Below are 17,240 nucleotides of genomic sequence, written 5' to 3' on the forward strand. Positions count from 1 at the left end.
GAAAATCCCCTGATAAAGTTGTTCATTTCATACCATATTGCACTATCAAAGGCCTAGGATTCAGAGTCAATTGGCCGTATAAGCTTTGGTATTATAGTAAATTTGTCATATTAAACAAATAAATAAAGAGAGTAAATTTATAACTAGTGGAAAAAATCTTATTTGTAACAAGCTATTCGTAACGGACATATGATTTTCCGTTACAATTAAGTTATTCGTAACGGGCAAATTCAATGTCCGTTACAAAAAAGTTGTGAATTGGGCAGGAAAAGGGTTATTCGTAACGGACAAATTGGTGCCTGTTACGAATAAGTTGTTATTCGTAACGGACAGATTGGTGCCCGTTACGAATAAGTTGTTATTTGTAACAGGCATTATTCTGCCCGTTACGATTAACTAACTAATCGTAACCAACAAATATTGCCCGTTACAAATAGAAAAGTCAACAGAATTTTGACCTTGTTATTTGTAACTAACATGGGGTGTCCGTTATGAATAAGGTTTTAAATTAAGCCCTAAATTTTTACTTTCCCCTTTCTCACTCCCTCTGTCAAAAAATTTCCTCTTTCTCTCTCCAATATTGAAGCAGCTCCCGCGCGCAAGGTCGTCGTCCTCACCTCCCTCAAATCCATTGAAGGAGCTCCAAGCTCAGTTCAATCTTTTGCTCCTCTCATTCTCACTCTTCTCCTCCATTGAAGCGCACTTTGAGTTCTCCATTATTGAAGCGCACTCCGAGTTCTCCATTATTGAAGCGCACTCCGAGTTCTCCATTGAAGGGCCTTTTGAGTTCTCCATTGAAGCGTTGTCTGAGTTCTCCATTGAAGCGCTCATAGTTCTCCATTAAAGCGTACTCTTTCTCTTTCCTCCCCCAATTTCGTAACCCTTGTTTCAGTTTTCTTAATTGCAATTACTTAATTATAGGTTTTATTTTTTTTTTCCCCAAATTAATTGATTGATTTTACTATTTTCCATTTGTTTTGGGTTTTATTATGTTTTAGTTTAAAAGCCTTTGAATTTTGAGCTAAGTATGAATTAATTGATTGATTTTTTGCCCCAAATTATTACTATCTTTCTGGATCCCCCCTTACATCGTGAATCCGTTTATTTGCAGTTGCCCTGCGCATGATAAGCTTTGGATGTGATTACCACTGGGCACAAAAAGATTCTCGCTTTGATCAAGAGGTAGTTGTATATTTTGTGCTCTAATTAAATTGCGGCCTTGGTCTCTCTCTGCACTTGTGTTTCGGTCTTGTTGTCTCCTACAGTCTTACCCAAGATATATAGTTTTTCTTTGCTAAAGCTAGCTGACTAAGTCATTTTTAATACCACTTATCAGTTGAATGGAATACCATTAGTTAAAATAATGCAATACTTCTCCCTGCACTAGGAACTTCTACGTGCATTATTTTTGACTGTTTGGTGGATTGTCTAAAGTGAGGTTGAAATGTACTGGTATTTTTTTTAATATGTCTTGCAAAAGATTTGGCATCTAAGGAGGGATTTTCTTTATAAAATTGCTAATTATTTTGTTTATTCAAATGATTTTAGATTAGGAATGTAATGTAGATTCACTAGATTGCATGTTTATAGTTTTATATGGAAGGTTGGCTTATTTGACTAGTACAATACAACTGGCAAAATTAGTATAGAGTTAAGTTTGCTTGTAGCTCAAGCAGTCAACCTATGGTTATCCATGTTTTCAGACTTTTCACTTCCACATTGAAATGAACAAATAGAAGACATAAGAGATTGAGGGATGCCCTTAAGTGGTTGGGGGTTCGATACTCATTCCCCTATTTATGTGATAGTATCTTTTTGTCAATAAAATAATAATAATAAGTTGTTACTTATTATGATATTTAAATTACTCATTTCTCATGAAACTATCTCACTATATAGTTTATCAATAAGGTTAATCCTTTAAAATGAGTAAAAAAACCAATCACAATACGATGAAAAGGTATTTGTATTATCAACATAAAACTTATCTCATGTCTTACATTATAATGTTAGTTGTTCAATTTAATGTTACTCTAAAATTGATTAAAAGTTACCCAATAATTATTTGATATGATATACATACATTAATATCGTTAAACATCCGAGAGTGAGGGGTAGCTCAAGTTGATAGAACTTCCCTCTCTATATATATGTATTATTATATGTATTCTTAAACATCCGTTGAACACAAAATTTAATGGAGAAAATATTAACTCTTTTAATCACTATAAGAGGAACAAAAGTTTAAAAGTTCATATTTCAAATAACTTTTGAATGTTATCAAAATAAAAACCTTTACAAAATTGTTATCTGACCCTAAATCATTGTATGGAAAAGTAGAATAAATTTAATAGGAAACAAAAAAAATGCATCCCACATTCTCATATGATTGCTAGAGAAATGACCTAAATAACATAAACAAAAGTGTATAATTTAAAATTAAGCACACAATAACACATGATAAATACAATAATGAAGTAGAAAATGCCTAGTATATGGATTAGTAAATCCTACTTCATTAATTCTGTGAAGAATCTAATTACGTAAATTATAAATAAAAGAATCATTAATCAGAAAAGAGTTGAATAAAAGAATCATAAATCAGAAAAGATTTGTCAGACTGAGAACATTCTACTTCATACGGAGTAGTAGAGACATACCTTTACATGTATTTTATTTCTAAATGAAAAAAACTTTTTTTTGGACTGTACTCTTATATAGGCCCAACTTGTGATCCAAATTTTAGTACTAGTGTACTACTACAACAGAAAAGGTTTAAGAATAATAAAAAAAAATCATAGAATTTCACTGGCTACCCCTGCAGCCTGAATACAATGTAATATTTTCTCTCCCCCACCTTTCCTTATGATTTTGCAGAATTTATCAATGGGTTAATAACTTGATGCCTAATCGGATAGTACTTTGCTTTTTGTTGGTTGAAATTCTTTTGGAATTTTTAAGGGACTGCTGGTTTAATAGATATTCCAGGTCAATTTATTAAGAAGAAGAGAAACAAAGGGAGCCAAATTCAGTATTAGTCTTACTACAGTGATATTCCTGGCCATTTATTTGGAAATGGAAACTTACTTCTATTTAATTTGATTTTTTGATTTTGGTGGGAAATGGGAGTGACTTGAATCTGATGTTTCAGGAGTAGCTCGGTCCTTAGCTCCCTCAACTCCATTAAAGCAGCTCCGTCCTCATTTCAAGATGGTGATTTGATGCGGCTTAAATCTGACAATTTGGTATGAGTAATTAATTGTTTTGTAGCTTTTTTTTTTTTTTTTGTGTAATTAGTACATTGCATTGAGAGTTTCTTTCTTATGATTTTTGTTTAATTTTCTTCCAATTTTCTACCAATTCAAATGTGTTAATATTTATTATGCATTATATTTTCATATGCCTAGATACCCGTTCAAGATTTACTCATTAGGAGTAAATCTTGAATAGTCCCCGTTTGGGACTGTTCTTGGAATTGTATTCTCACTTAGGATGTAAATGGTTGCTTGTTTTTCGGAAGTAAAGGTAATTTTGTGTTAGCATTCCCTAATGTGTTCTCGGGGTACATATGTAATTAAGAAATTAATTACATCGTGTACTTTGAGAACCATAGGGAAATGCTGCCGAAATTTCCTTAGGGCTGAAAAATGGTCAACCATTTGCTAGTGAGAATACACTTCCAAGGATGGGTTAGGTTGGAGCGATAAGGACCTTTGGAATCATGCATTTGGAATGTGTTGATATGTGATGTTGAATATAATTTGTTTTTTGGGTTTTAATCATACATTTTTAGAAATGGACCGTCATTGGATGTATAGTGGTTCTCGAACCACACCTGAATACTTAGCCAGGGTCAACGAGTTCTGTAGAATCACAGTGCAACACCAATGGAGTACACTCGTTGAATAAAGGCTAACCAAAGCAAGACTTATTTTCTGCCCTTGTCGTGATTGTAACAATGTGAAGAGGTGGGAAGACATTAAGAAAATAGAGGACCATTTGATTATTTGTGGGTTTATGCCAGACTACAGTATTTGGTATTGGCATGGTGAAAAATTTCCTCCCGCGGATAATTCTTCTATTAACGACAATGAAGCTGATGAGAGAGAGCCGAATGGTTTTGATGATAATGAAGTGGGTTTTAATGATGATGTCGAGGAAGACAGGATAGAAGAGATGATAGACGGGTTAGGCGATCATGTTAATGAAGATTCTCATATATATGAGAATGTGTCGAAAGCAGCTGAGACACTGTTGTATCCTGGTTGTTCTAAGTATTCCAAGCTTTCTGGGATTTTAACTTTATATAACTTGAAAGCGAAGAGCGGGTGGACCAACACTAGTTTCACTTTGTTGTTGGAAACCCTCTCTGATATGTTTCCAGAAGGAAATGACATTCCTAAGTCGACTTACTATGCGAAGAAGTTGATGTGTCCATTGGGTTTAGAGTACACCAAGATCCATGCATGTCCTAATGATTGTGTGCTATATCGAAAGGAGAATGCAAAATTGGATGCTTGCCCAAAGTGTGGTGTGTCACGATACAAGCGAGAGGGCTTAAATAAGGATCCCTTGAAGTGGCCACCATCTAAGGTAGTATGGTATCTTCCTATAATACCAAGGTTGAAGCGCCTGTTCTCAATTAAGGATGAAGCAAAGAAGTTGGTTTGGCATGAAAATGAGAGGAAGAAGGATGGGTTGATCAGACACCCAGCTGATTCGTTGCAATGGAAACACATTGACAAGACATTTCCAGAATTCGGGAAGGAGCCGAGGAACATAAGACTGGCATTAAGTACGGATGGGATGAATCCATTTAGCACTCTTAGTAGTCAACATAGTACATGGCCTGTTCTTCTGTCAATATACAATCTACCTCCTTAGTTGTGCATGAAGCGCAAGTACATCATGTTATCACTTCTAATCCCAGGTCCTAAACAACCTGGCCATGAGATATATGTTTATTTGGAGCCCCTTATTGATGATTTGAAACTGTTGTGGGATGAAGGTGTTGTGACATTTGATGCTCTTTCGGGTACAAATTTCAGATTAAGAGCCATGGTGTTTTGTACTATTAATGACTTTCCTGCATATGGAAATTTGTCAGGGTACAAAGTCAGAGGACAAAAACCATGCCCTATTTGTGAGGATGACATGCAAATTACACGCTTGAAGCATTGGGGGAAGAATGTGTACATGCATACCAGACGATCACTTCGTCGAAATCACCCATACAGGAAGATGAGACATCAATTTGACGGGCATGTTGAGAAGGGAGTGAGTCGTGAGCCATTGACAGGAATTGAAGTGTATGAGAAAATTAAAAATGTTAAGACAATCTTCAGTAAGATGCACAGAGAGATACCGAAGAAGGGTGTGTTTTGGAAAAAAGTGTCTAAGTTGTGGGATCTGCCTTATTGGAAGCACTTGTCGGTTCGACATTGTCTTGATGTTATGCACATTGAAAAAAATGTTTGTGAGGCACTAATTGGGACTTTGTTGAATATCAAAGGAAAGACAAAGGATGGTGTTAATGTGCGTAGAGACATGAAAGAAGCCAAAATTCGACCTAAGTTATGGGCTGAGGAAAATGAAGCAACGAAAAAAGCATTTTTGCCCCATGCGTGTTATACATTGTCTAGAGAAGAAAAAAGGATCTTTTGTGAGTGTTTGAAAGGAATCAAGGTGCCGACAGGGTATTCGTCGAACTTAAGGCGTTTTGTTTCTACTACTGATAAGAAAGTTGTTGGTATGAAGTCCCATGATTTTCATGTGATGATGCAAGTGTTCATGCCAATTGCACTCCGAGGCCTTTTGCCAAAACATGTTAGGCATGCTATTGTGAAGCTTTGCTTGTTTTTCAATGCAATTTGCAGTAAGGTGATAGATCCAAAAACACTCGACGATATGGAATATGATATTGTTGAAACATTATGCAAATTCGAGATGTATTTTCCTCCTTCCTTTTTTGACATAATGACTCACCTTGTTATGCACTTGCCTCGTGAGATAAAGGAGTGCGGTCCTGTATTTATACGTTGGATGTACCCTTATGAGAGGCAAATGGGTAATTTGGCAGATAAGGCAAAGAACAGAGCAAATCCTGAAGGGAGCATCGTGAAAGGGTTCATAGCAGAGGAAGCAGGGAACTATTGTTCAGTGTTTTTAGCTAAGGCTAAAGAAATTGGGATTCCGACTTCTCGTCACGAGGGAAGACTTCAAGTAAAGGGTACAGTAGGTCGGAAATTGGTTAAACCTCCACTTGATCGATATAAGAAAGCCCACCGATTTGTGCTACAAAACCTATCTGCAGTTCCTCCATATATTGAAAAACATCTTCATGAGTTGAAAATTCACAATCCCAGGATCAGCTCCTATGCGTTGATGCAGGAGCATAATTGCCACTTTGTTGAGTGGTTTGAAGGCCAAGTGAAGCTTGAATTGAGTAGAGATGAGAATGTTTCTGAAAAGATCAAGTGGCTTTCACGAGGTCCACAACCACTTGTGTATACTTATGAGGGTTACGATATCAATGGATTTACTTTCGCCACTTGTCGTCAAGATGAAAAGAGTGTGCAACAAAATAGTTGTGTTGTCGTGGTTGCATCTTCTATTGAATACTAAATTTCTAGGGATACAAGGCCAGTTGAAGCTACACAGGCATATTACGGTGTCATTCAAGAAATCTGGGAGTTGGATTATGTTGATTTCACAATTCCTTTATTTCGTTGCACATGGGCTGATAACCGTCGTGGTATGAAAACCGATGAGTTATTTGGATTCACCTTGGTTGACTCTAGTCGTTATACTGATGGTGAAGAGCCTTTTGTATTAGCCTCACAATCGAAACAAGTATTCTACATCAAGGATAATATAGATCCGCAACGGCGTGTTGTAGTTGAAGGCAAGAGAAAAATTGTGGGTGTGGAAGATGTTGTGGATGAAGAAGAGTATGACCAATTTGATGACATCTCGCCTATAACAATGGGAGTGCAACCTCTACAAGAAGGGGAAGATATTGTTGGTGATGTAGAGTATGATCGTGAGGAAGGGTTAGTGGTTCCTATACCTTCAACCAAGGTTTGTGTTATTGTATTCCTTTAGCAATAGTATTTTTTTGCAATTAATATTGAATTTATTAAATTGGTATATATCTAAATCATTAATTTCTTTATTGTATAGTATTTACATTAATATGATTTTATTGTTATGATTTTGATTCTATTCTTGTTAATTTCATTCTTTGTGTAGGTGTAGGCATACTACAATGGAAGAAAACAGATATGATCATGATGGACAAGATCAATCTGGTGACATGGATGCCTCCACTTCCCAAGTAAAATCTTCTACAAAAAAGGGACGAGGCCCGTCCAAATCAGTCCAAACAATTACACCCATGTTCCTCGAATTTGATGAGTTTGACATGCCTATTGGAAAGTGGGAATCTGCTTATGGGAAGCAAATTGGTAATTGTGCTCAAAGAGTTAACATTAATGTGAAGGGATATCCGAAGTATGATAAAGTTCAAAAGCAAAACTTGTGGGAGGAGAGTAAGGTAATTACGATATAAATATGGTTTATTACTCTAAATTTAACGATACTTATAATTAATTATGAATATTAACATTCTCTAATTTTGTAGCGGAAGTTCCACATTGATGATCCCAAGGGTAGTAAAGAGAAGAAGTTCCACGAAGCTGTTGGTGCTAGATTTAGGAAGCACAAGTCTTGGTTAGTTTCACGATTCATTACTAAGGAAACTGCACCTCCGCCTGACTCATCAAGTGCAAACATTAAGCCCTGGGAGCTTTATGAAGGTTACATCACAGAAGAGCAATGGAAAGAGTTTGAGACATATTGCAATACAGATGAATTTAAGGTGTGTAAGATATTATGAAAGTATTTTTCACATATATACTTTATTTCAACTACAATACTACTTACAATAGCTTTCCATTTTGTAATAGGCTCTGAGTGAAAAAGGCAAGGAAAATGCAAAGAATAATAAGCATCGCCACCATCTAGGCTCAAAGAGTTATGAGAGGGCTCGAGTTGATTGGAGTAAGACCAATAGAATTCCAGCAGAATCTTCAACCTCAAGCACCACAAAGTCCACAACAAGCTGTGTAATGAGTGAAAAGCTTAAAAATCGGTCTCTTTATTGGATTTTGGCCCGTCAAACTCGTAATGCAGATGGATCGTGGGCTATAGACCCGAAGAATGCCGAAACCCAGCAAATAGTCAATGTTATTGTAAGTGTTGTTCTAAGTAACCAAGTATAGTTTTTTTTTTTTCAGTTACTTGTTTATACTTTTGAGCTGATAAGTGATCAGGCCTTTTCTGTTTATTGCTCATTTCCTGCATTGTTTAATGGGAGGCATTTTCGGTTTATTGCTCATTTCCTGCTTCCTGCGTTGTTTAATGGGATTTGCTAAAATTGAGGCCTTTTCCGATCAGTTCTAATCAGTCCCGATCAGTTCTGATCAGTTCCGATGAGTTCTGAAATTACAGTTCTGATCAGTTCCGATCAGTTTTGAAATTACAATTCTGATCAGTTCCGATCAGTTCTAATCAGTTTTGATCAGTTCTGAAATTTCAGTTCCGATCATTTCTGAAATTTCAGTTCTGATTAGTTTCGACCAGTTCTGAAATTTCAGTTCTGATCAGTTCCGATCAGTTCTGATCAGTTCTGAAATTTCAGTTATGATCAGTTCTGAACAGTTCCAACCAATTCTGAAATTTCAGTTCTGATTAGTTGTGTTGTGACCGTTGTGACCCCTTCACCATCTCAATTAGTGCTGTGTTGAACTCTTGATGATATTAAATAATTAAGATAGCTAAGAGAATTTGTCCTTGCCTTTTTCTGTATGCATGGTTAAGTAATTTATGCAATTAAGATAGCCTTGATTGTTGTTGCTTGCTTAGTTGTTGTTGTGACCGTTGTGACCCCTTCACCATCTCAATTAGTTGATGAAGGCCTTATCAACCAATTTTCCAATTGTTGAACATAATGGGGGTACATATTATCTAAATTTCTTTACTTGCATGAATTATCATATGGGCTATTGGCAGTAGAAGATTGAGCGCAAAGTTGCCTTAGAATAGTGATTGAAATCATAAGAATCGACTAAAGTAGGTTGATACAATCAAATTTGCAGCACAGACAGGCATTCATTGTTTCTTGCTCTTGTTTATGCAATCAAAGTACTTTTTGTCCTGGCTCTTGTTTGCACTCTTCTTCTTTGTTTCTCCTTATTTGATTACTTACTTCTACTATATTCTCTGTTTTCCCTATGTTCCCCTCTGTCCCTAATCTGAATGTGGCTCAGCATGTCGTAGTAGTGGTAAGTATCTGTCTTTGTGCAAATAATCAAGTCCAGCAATCATGTCATAAGCTCTTCTGAAATTTCAGTTCCGATCAGTTCTGATCAGTTTTGATCAGTTCTGATCAATTCTGAAATTTCAGCTCCGATCAGTTCTGAAATTTCAGTTCTGATCAGTTCCGATCACTGAAATTTCAGTTCCGATCAGTTCTGAAATTTCAGTTCCAATCAGTTCTGAAATTTCAGTTCCGATCAATTCCGATCAGTTCAGAAATTTCAGTTCCGATCAAATCTGAAATTTCAGTTCTGATCAGTTCTGAAATTTCAGTTCCGATCAGTTCTGATCACTTCCGATCAGTTCTGAAATTTCAGTTCCGATGACTTTCGATCAGTTCTGAAATTTTAGTTCCGATCAGTTCTGAAATTTCAGTTCCGATCACTGAAATTTCAGTTCCGATCAGTTCTGAAATTTCAGTTCCAATCAGTTCTGAAATTTCAGTTCCGATCAATTCTGATCAGTTCTGAAATTTCAGTTCCGATCAGTTCTGAAATTTCAGTTTCATCCTATATTAGGTGTGTTTTGATTTTGGTTGATGTACATTCAACCTACTGTTGCAATCAAAATTTTGGATTAGGAGCTTATTGCATTCTTTAATCACACAAGAATGATTATATATGTTTTTATATATGCTGTAGGCTACAAGTCTATTTATGGATATCATTTTTTTTCAATTCAGGTTCTTGTTCTGCCATATCTTATATATGTTTTTTTTTAATAGTTGGAAAACTTGCAAAAGAATGATGAAGGAAACAATTCAAGTGATGTTATTGGTATGGATGCCTTCGACAAGGCTTTAGGAAAAAGGGATCACCGCGGGCATGTAAAAGCACTAGGAAGGTGTGGGGTTGGAGTTAGTCACACACAAGTATTTGGGAAGGGATACAAAAAGGGTAAATCATCCGGCCAAGGTGGATGCTCATTAGAAGAGTTAGAATCAATGAAAGCTACCCTAACTCAAGAATTTGAGGCGAGGCTAGAAGAAAAGGTTGAAGAGAAGCTTCAAGAGAGGATCGAAGAGAGGATCTAAGAGAGGATCGAAGAGAGGTTGGAACAACGGGTGGCAATGGAGGTGAAAGCTTATCTCGCCAATTTACTACCACAGATGACATGTGACGTGGAGGCATTTCAAGGAATGCAAGTGATGACGAACATGGAGGCAACACAAAGCCCTCGTGTAATAGAGGTATATGTCTGTAACTAATACTAAAGATATGACTTTACATGGTTAACATGTATAATATTGATCGAGTTTTTTGTAATATGTAGGTATCCACTAAATGTCGCCTAGCATTGAAAGATGAATATAATCAAAATTTAGTGGTTGTGGAAGATGGAGCGGTATATCCTGTTACCGGTGAAGTTACGCACAACCTGAAGATGTTACCTGATCATTACAGGGTTAGTGTGGACAACCCTTATCCCGACTGTGCCCTCCTCGATATACCGGTACCGTCTCCCGATGGTGTGACTAAGTTGGGAAAAGCCAAGTCTTCCTTTGTACTATGGCCCATAGACATGGTTTTTTTTTAAAGAAGAGGTATATTCTCCTACTATTAACATTAAATCCCATCATTTTTGTATACTTTATCTAGACTAATATTCACCTATTTGTAAAGGTTTCACCATCGCCCAAAAAGAAGCATAGATCTCGCCAAAGCAAAGAAGGGGACGATAGTTGTGGTGTGAAATCAAGGCAATCTACCATTAAACCCACAAAATTCCTACCACTTGAAGATAAAATTGTCGATACTTTTGGCGAGGGGTGTGAGTTGTTGTATTGGTTAATGAATTCTGATGATGCAAAGTATGATACAACATCGGTACTTTTAAAGGCCTCAATGTTTAATTTTGATAGCGACAAACAGATTTGGGTAACCGCTACCGATGTACGTGAATTTCTAAGAGGATCGTGGGCTAATGTTTCATTGATTCATGTTTATATCATGTAGGTTACTTAATCTTCCTTTACTTTGGTTCTTATATCCACTATAGTAATATTTTTAATGCTATAATGCTGAATTTTTTGTTTTCTATGTCTTTATCATGTAGGTATTTAGTAGACAACTTCATCAACCTTTTCAACAGGACTGAGATCACATTCTTTTGTCCTCGACTCATTTCTAAATCTTCAATTGAGAATGATTACCTTGAAACTTATACACATGTGAAGAATACATTTTTGCATGAAGTAAGAAAGACGGGTAAACGTTGTAAATTCATCGTGGCTCCATATGTCGCAAGGTTCGAAATATGTTTTTTATATTGCCACTAAACTTAATCATATAAATGATATGTTTTTCACCAATTTTCCAATACTCTAACTTGTGTTTTTCTCTTAAATGATGTAGTGGTCATTGGGTTCTTGTGGTGGTCGGTCTACAATTAGGTTTATCTTATGAGTTTGACTCTATGAAGCTACCTAAAGAAAATCCACGAAAATTGAAAATTGCCGAGATTAGGATGACGTGAGCCACAACCTTGAAATTATGCCCTAGTTTCTATATCATTTTTGTATGTGGTGTTGTAGATTATTTTGTTCTAAGTGTTAGAATATATATTATTTTTGTATGGCTTATAAAGTATATCGGGCGAATCTCACAGGGAGTGAATTGAAATCACAAAGGCAAAAATTGAAATTCATACAAATGGAGGTAAATACACTACTCACCCCATATTGTTATACATTAGTCACTTTGAAAACAAAATTTTTAACTATTTGTTATATATACTAGTGTGCTCAACAATAAGGAGGCGTTGAATGTGGCTACTACATTATGAGATACATGTATGAGATTGTTACTTCTCACTTGGAGTGCAAAGGTGTCTTAGAAGAGGTTAGTAGTTATTTTTTTGCAAATTTTGAAACCTTTTTAGCTCTATACGCTCCCAAGAGTAAGATAATGGTCAATTGTTATTGATTTCAATTCATAAAAACCAAAATATAAGGTAATTAAGGATGTTTAGTGTTATATTGTGTTAATTTGAACCAATACATGAAAGATAGGAAAGGTAGAAGTCCCTTAGGCAATTTTGAAGCCTTTTTGGCTCTATACGCGCCTAAAAGTGAGTAAATGGTCAATTTTCATTGATTTCAATTCATAGAAACCAAAATATAAGGTAATTAAGGATGTTTAGTATTAAATTGTGTTAATTTGAACAAAAACTTGAAAGATGGGAAAGGTAGAAGTCCCTTAGACAATTTTGAAGCGTTTTTGGCTCTATATGCTCCCAAGAGTGAGATAGTGGTCAATTTTCATTGATTTCAATTCATAAAAACCAAAATATAAGGTAATTAAGGATGTTATGTGTTTTATTGTGTTAATTTGAACAAATACTTGAAAGATGGGAAAGGTAGAAGTCCCTTAGGCAATTTTGAAGCATTTTTGGCTCTATACGCTCCCAAGAGTGAGATAATGGTCAATTTTCATTGATTTCAATTCATAGAAACCAAAATATAAGGTAATTAAGGATGTTTAGTGTTATATTGTGTTAATTCACCAATACATGAAAGATGGGAAAGGTAGAAGTCCCTTAGGCAATTTTGAAGCCTTTTTGGCTCTATACGCTCCTAAAAGTGAGTAAATGATCAATTTTCATTGATTTCAATTCATAGAAACCAAAATATAAGGTAATTAAGGATGTTATGTGTTATATTGTGTTAATTTGAACAAATATTTGAAAGATGGGAAAGGTAGAAGTCCCTTAGACAATTTTGAAGTGTTTTTGGCTCTATAAGCTCCCAAGAGTGAGATAATGGTCAATTTTCATTGATTTCAATTCATAAAAACCAAAATATAAGGTAATTAAGGATGTTTAGTATTATATTGTGTTAATTTGAACCAATACATGAAATATGAGAAAGGTAGAAGTCCCTTAGGCAATTTTGAAGCCTTTTTGGCTCTATACGCTCCTAGAAGTGAGTAAATGGTTACTTTTCATTGATTTCAATTCATAGAAACCAAAATATAAGGTAATTAAGGATGTTTAGTATTATATTGTGTTAATTTGAACAAATACTTGAAAGATGGGAAAGGTAGAAGGCCCTTAGGCAATTTTGAAGCGTTTTTGGCTCTATACGCTCCCAAGAGTGAGATAGTGGTCAATTTTCATTGATTTCAATTCATAGAAACCAAAAAATAAGATAATTAAGGATGTTATGTGTTACATTGTGTTAATTTGAACCAATACTTGAAAGATGGGAAAGATAGAAGTCCTTTAGCACAATTTTGAAGCCTTTTTGGCTCTATACGCTCCCAAAAGTGAGTAAATGTTAACTTTTTATTGATTTCAACTCATAGAAATCAAAATATAAGTCAATTAAGGATGTTATGCGTTTTGTTTCTATATTATGAGTTTTATTTCTATAATTTGGTTCATCACATTTATTCTAATGATTGTTTTTATTATGGATTGTTTTTATTTTGTAACCTCTTTCATATGTTTTTTTTTTCAATAGGATTTTTGTCCAAGGACCGCCCTGTATGATGTTGACGAGTTGAATGTGGTTCGAGAACAATGGGCGCAATACTTTAGAAGTAAATATTTATTGAATGCATAATTATTAGCTTAGGTAGAACAACGTAATATTTTTAGTGTTGTTGTATATGTTGGATAAATTTATACAAGTTTTTATTTGTAATGTGTTACTACTTCAGTTTTTATATTACGTCGTATTAATTTTTACGAAAGATTGTTCGGTATAATTGCTTATTTACAGGAACAGGTATATTATAACAGGTTTTAATTAATATATATTAATTATATATAAATACATGCTGTCGAAATTAAATAAAATGAAAATTTAATTTAATAATTATTTGTAACGGGCAGCAAAATTGTCAGTTACAAATAACCAGTTATTCGTAACGGGCACTTTTGTTGCCCATTACAAATAAGTGTTAAATTATATACAATAAAACTCTATTCGTAACGGACATTTAAGATGTCAGTTACGAATAATCACTTATTCGTAACGGGCGTTTTAGGTGCCCGTTACGAATAAGGACTTATTTTAATACAAAAAAAAATTATTCGTAACTGACATTTCAGATGTCCGTTACGAATAACCCCTTATTCGTAACTAACATTTAAAATGTCCGTTACGAATAATGGGTTATTTGTAACGGACATCTAAAATGTCAGTTACGAATAACTCATTATTCGTAACGGACATCTGAAATGTCAGTTACGAATAACCCATTATTCGTAACGGACATTTTAAATGTCCGTTACGAATAACTCATTATTCGTAACGGACAGTGCCCGTTACGAATAACTCATTATTCGTAACGGGCACTAATGGCCATTCGTAACGGCCGCATACGTAACGGACGCTGCCCGTTACGGATGGCCCCTTTTTGCCCGTTACGGATGAGGATTTTTCCACTAGTGTTACCATATAATCTTATACTTGTAGCATTAATACATGGCTCATGAAGCAATTACTTAAGAATTACGACGTTACATGAAACCAGTCCAATAAGAAATAATGCAGCCTAGCACCTTGATCTATCCCTACTCCCTAGTTCCCTACTAATTCAAGCTAGAATACATACAATAAAATACTACAGTTTTCAAACAATGACATTTCAACATTGAATTCAGCATGTCAAAAACTGTACAGCTAGTCAGTTGCCCACACATACATCAACGAGCATACACAGCTAACTATAGAGCATTCATCAAAACAGACAGCTTATTGACTAAAGCCCAAGTAGCAACATTCATGACAACAATTCATCAACAGTGGTTACGGGTAGAGTGAAATTATTTGTTGGATGAACCCTTGGCGGCATTGATGAGTTCATCACCAAGGCCCTCGGCAATGGTCTTGATGTTCATGAAAGCACTCTCACGAGCTCCAGTAGTAAGAAGATAGATTTCCAGATTAACACGCCTTAGTGGAGAGATATCAACAGCTTGACGCCTAACAACACCAGGAGAACCAATTCTGGTTGCATCTTCTCTGGGTCCACTGCATAAGACAACATAGTTTAAGTTCAACCATAAATTTCACTCCCTAGCACAACATCAACAGCAACAACAATAAACAATAATCAATTAATAATTCAACGGAAACATTGAGTCCAAGCTGTTAATCCATTTTGCTAATTCATTGCTAAATCATCATGTTCTTTTTGTACAATTTAATGATGATCGTTGGGTCCAAGGCTGGCTTGTATGATATCCACGTGGAACTCATTGTGAGATTATGTTAGTTGCCTTTTTTTAATTACTTTTCTAAGTTGAAACATGGGTGGGTATTAGGTAAGGCTCATTATTTTGCACCAAGTTTTCGAAGTTAGTGGACTACCAGGAACTAATGTTAAATTGTTAATACGAGTTTTGTACATGGTCAATGGGTGGTCAGAATTATAGCAAACTACTATATGATCTCTTAAAACAAGGGCTAATGCTTGATTAGCAAATCCATGAAGACTCAAAACGCTATAGACAATAAGGTTTTTTTTTTTTTGGAAACAATATAGACAATAATTTTACATAAATTGAATCAATTAATCACATGAAAACGCTGAACATGGACTACACCATAAAACGTTGTCGAATCTAAAAACCATAACCTGAAAATTTCCTTCATCAAATTTGAAAGCTAAAATCAATCAAATTGCATAGAATCAACCACAATTTGAATAAACAAAGTCAAAATACAGTCAAACTAAAATCAATACACAAGTAAAGATCAGATTTGATTGCAAATCAAAACAATAATAAGCTAATAAAATTGTAAGAGAGGAAAAGAGTAGAGAGAAAATGCAAACCTGAGAAAGATTGAAAAAACCCCAAAACCATTAATGAAACCATCATTTCTACGACCTTCAATTCTTCATTATCAATATTAACACCAATCCAGTCCTTAGAATAACCTTCCACTAGTGACTGAGATCCCTTAAAAAAAAAAGGCATCATATCAAATTAGATCCCAAATATAAGCTATAAATATCAAAATTCAAAAAAATAAATTAATATGGGTAACGAGATTCGTACAAAATCCCACACATATCAGCGATTTCTTCACCTGAATCATCATCAAGACATCATCGCCATGTCCATTTCTAGGTAACGAGACTTGAACATCCGACATTCCAAATTGGGTCCATCGCCTGCCATTGATGCAATTCGGAGGAGAGAGAAAGAGGGGAAATTTGGGAATTGGGGTTTTTAGTGGGAGAGTTGGAGAGGAAGAAGATTTTGAGAAGGGTGGTGAATTGCTGCTTCAGTTTGAGTGACGAGAAGAAAGAGAGAATGAATGAGGAGGAGAGAGGAGAAGAGAGACAGGATGAGTGGAAGGGGTTTGACGGCTAAGGGGAGTGAAAGTTTGAAACCCTAATGGGCTTTCCTTATCAGCTTGACCAAGTATTCGTAACGGGCACATGGTGTCTGTTATAAATAACTAAGTATTCGTAATGGGCAGATGATGTCGGTTACAAATAACTAAGTATTCGTAACGGGCACATGGTGTCCGTTACAAATAATTAAGTATTCGTAACGGACAATATTTCGCCCGTTACAAATAACTAAGTATTCGTAACGGGCAATATTTTGCCCGATACGAATATTATATATTTGTAACGGACAGTTATTTTGACTGTTACGGATATATTTTATGTAACGGGCATAGCTTTTCCCGTTACAAATAGCCTGTTACGAATGACAAATTTTCCACTAGTGAAGAGCCAAAATCTTCTGTTTCCTCCGACTTTTTCACTTGACCATGTAGAAGGTTATCATGGACAATCATGGATGCATGAATTCTCCCTTTCCATGGATGATATAGGACAATCATCTTCAACATGGCCAAGTTTCCCACACTTATAGCATACCATTCGAATACCTTC

General features: G+C 35.4%; 3 long non-coding RNA genes across 5 annotated transcripts; 2 read left to right on the forward strand and 1 right to left on the reverse strand.

Annotated features, from left to right (window-relative positions):
* Positions 1-804: 804 nt before the first annotated feature.
* LOC145637956 (uncharacterized) lies at positions 805-10,568 on the forward strand. The gene is made up of 3 exons (XR_014114556.1): positions 805-847; positions 1,112-1,182; positions 10,515-10,568. It is a non-coding gene; the product is annotated as an uncharacterized LOC145637956 (long non-coding RNA).
* A 1,382-nt stretch (positions 10,569-11,950) lies between these two features.
* On the forward strand, positions 11,951-13,906 carry LOC145637957 (uncharacterized). Its single transcript, XR_014114557.1, has 3 exons — positions 11,951-12,035; positions 12,117-12,218; positions 13,841-13,906. It is a non-coding gene; the product is annotated as an uncharacterized LOC145637957 (long non-coding RNA).
* A 1,211-nt stretch (positions 13,907-15,117) lies between these two features.
* On the reverse strand, positions 15,118-16,758 carry LOC145637958 (uncharacterized). 3 transcript variants are annotated; one of them, XR_014114560.1, is made up of 3 exons: positions 16,390-16,758; positions 16,164-16,290; positions 15,118-15,358 (listed from the first exon to the last, which is right to left on the reverse strand). It is a non-coding gene; the product is annotated as an uncharacterized LOC145637958 (long non-coding RNA). The 3 variants fall into 3 exon arrangements; XR_014114559.1 differs by having other exon boundaries at positions 16,164-16,281; positions 16,421-16,755; XR_014114558.1 differs by having other exon boundaries at positions 16,421-16,748.
* Between the last annotated feature and the right edge of the window lie 482 nt (positions 16,759-17,240).

The sequence above is a fragment of the Chenopodium album genome, chromosome 7 (genome assembly GCF_948465745.1).
Source record: "Chenopodium album chromosome 7, dcCheAlbu1.1, whole genome shotgun sequence".
In the NCBI taxonomy this organism is placed as follows: Eukaryota; Viridiplantae; Streptophyta; class Magnoliopsida; order Caryophyllales; family Amaranthaceae; genus Chenopodium; species Chenopodium album.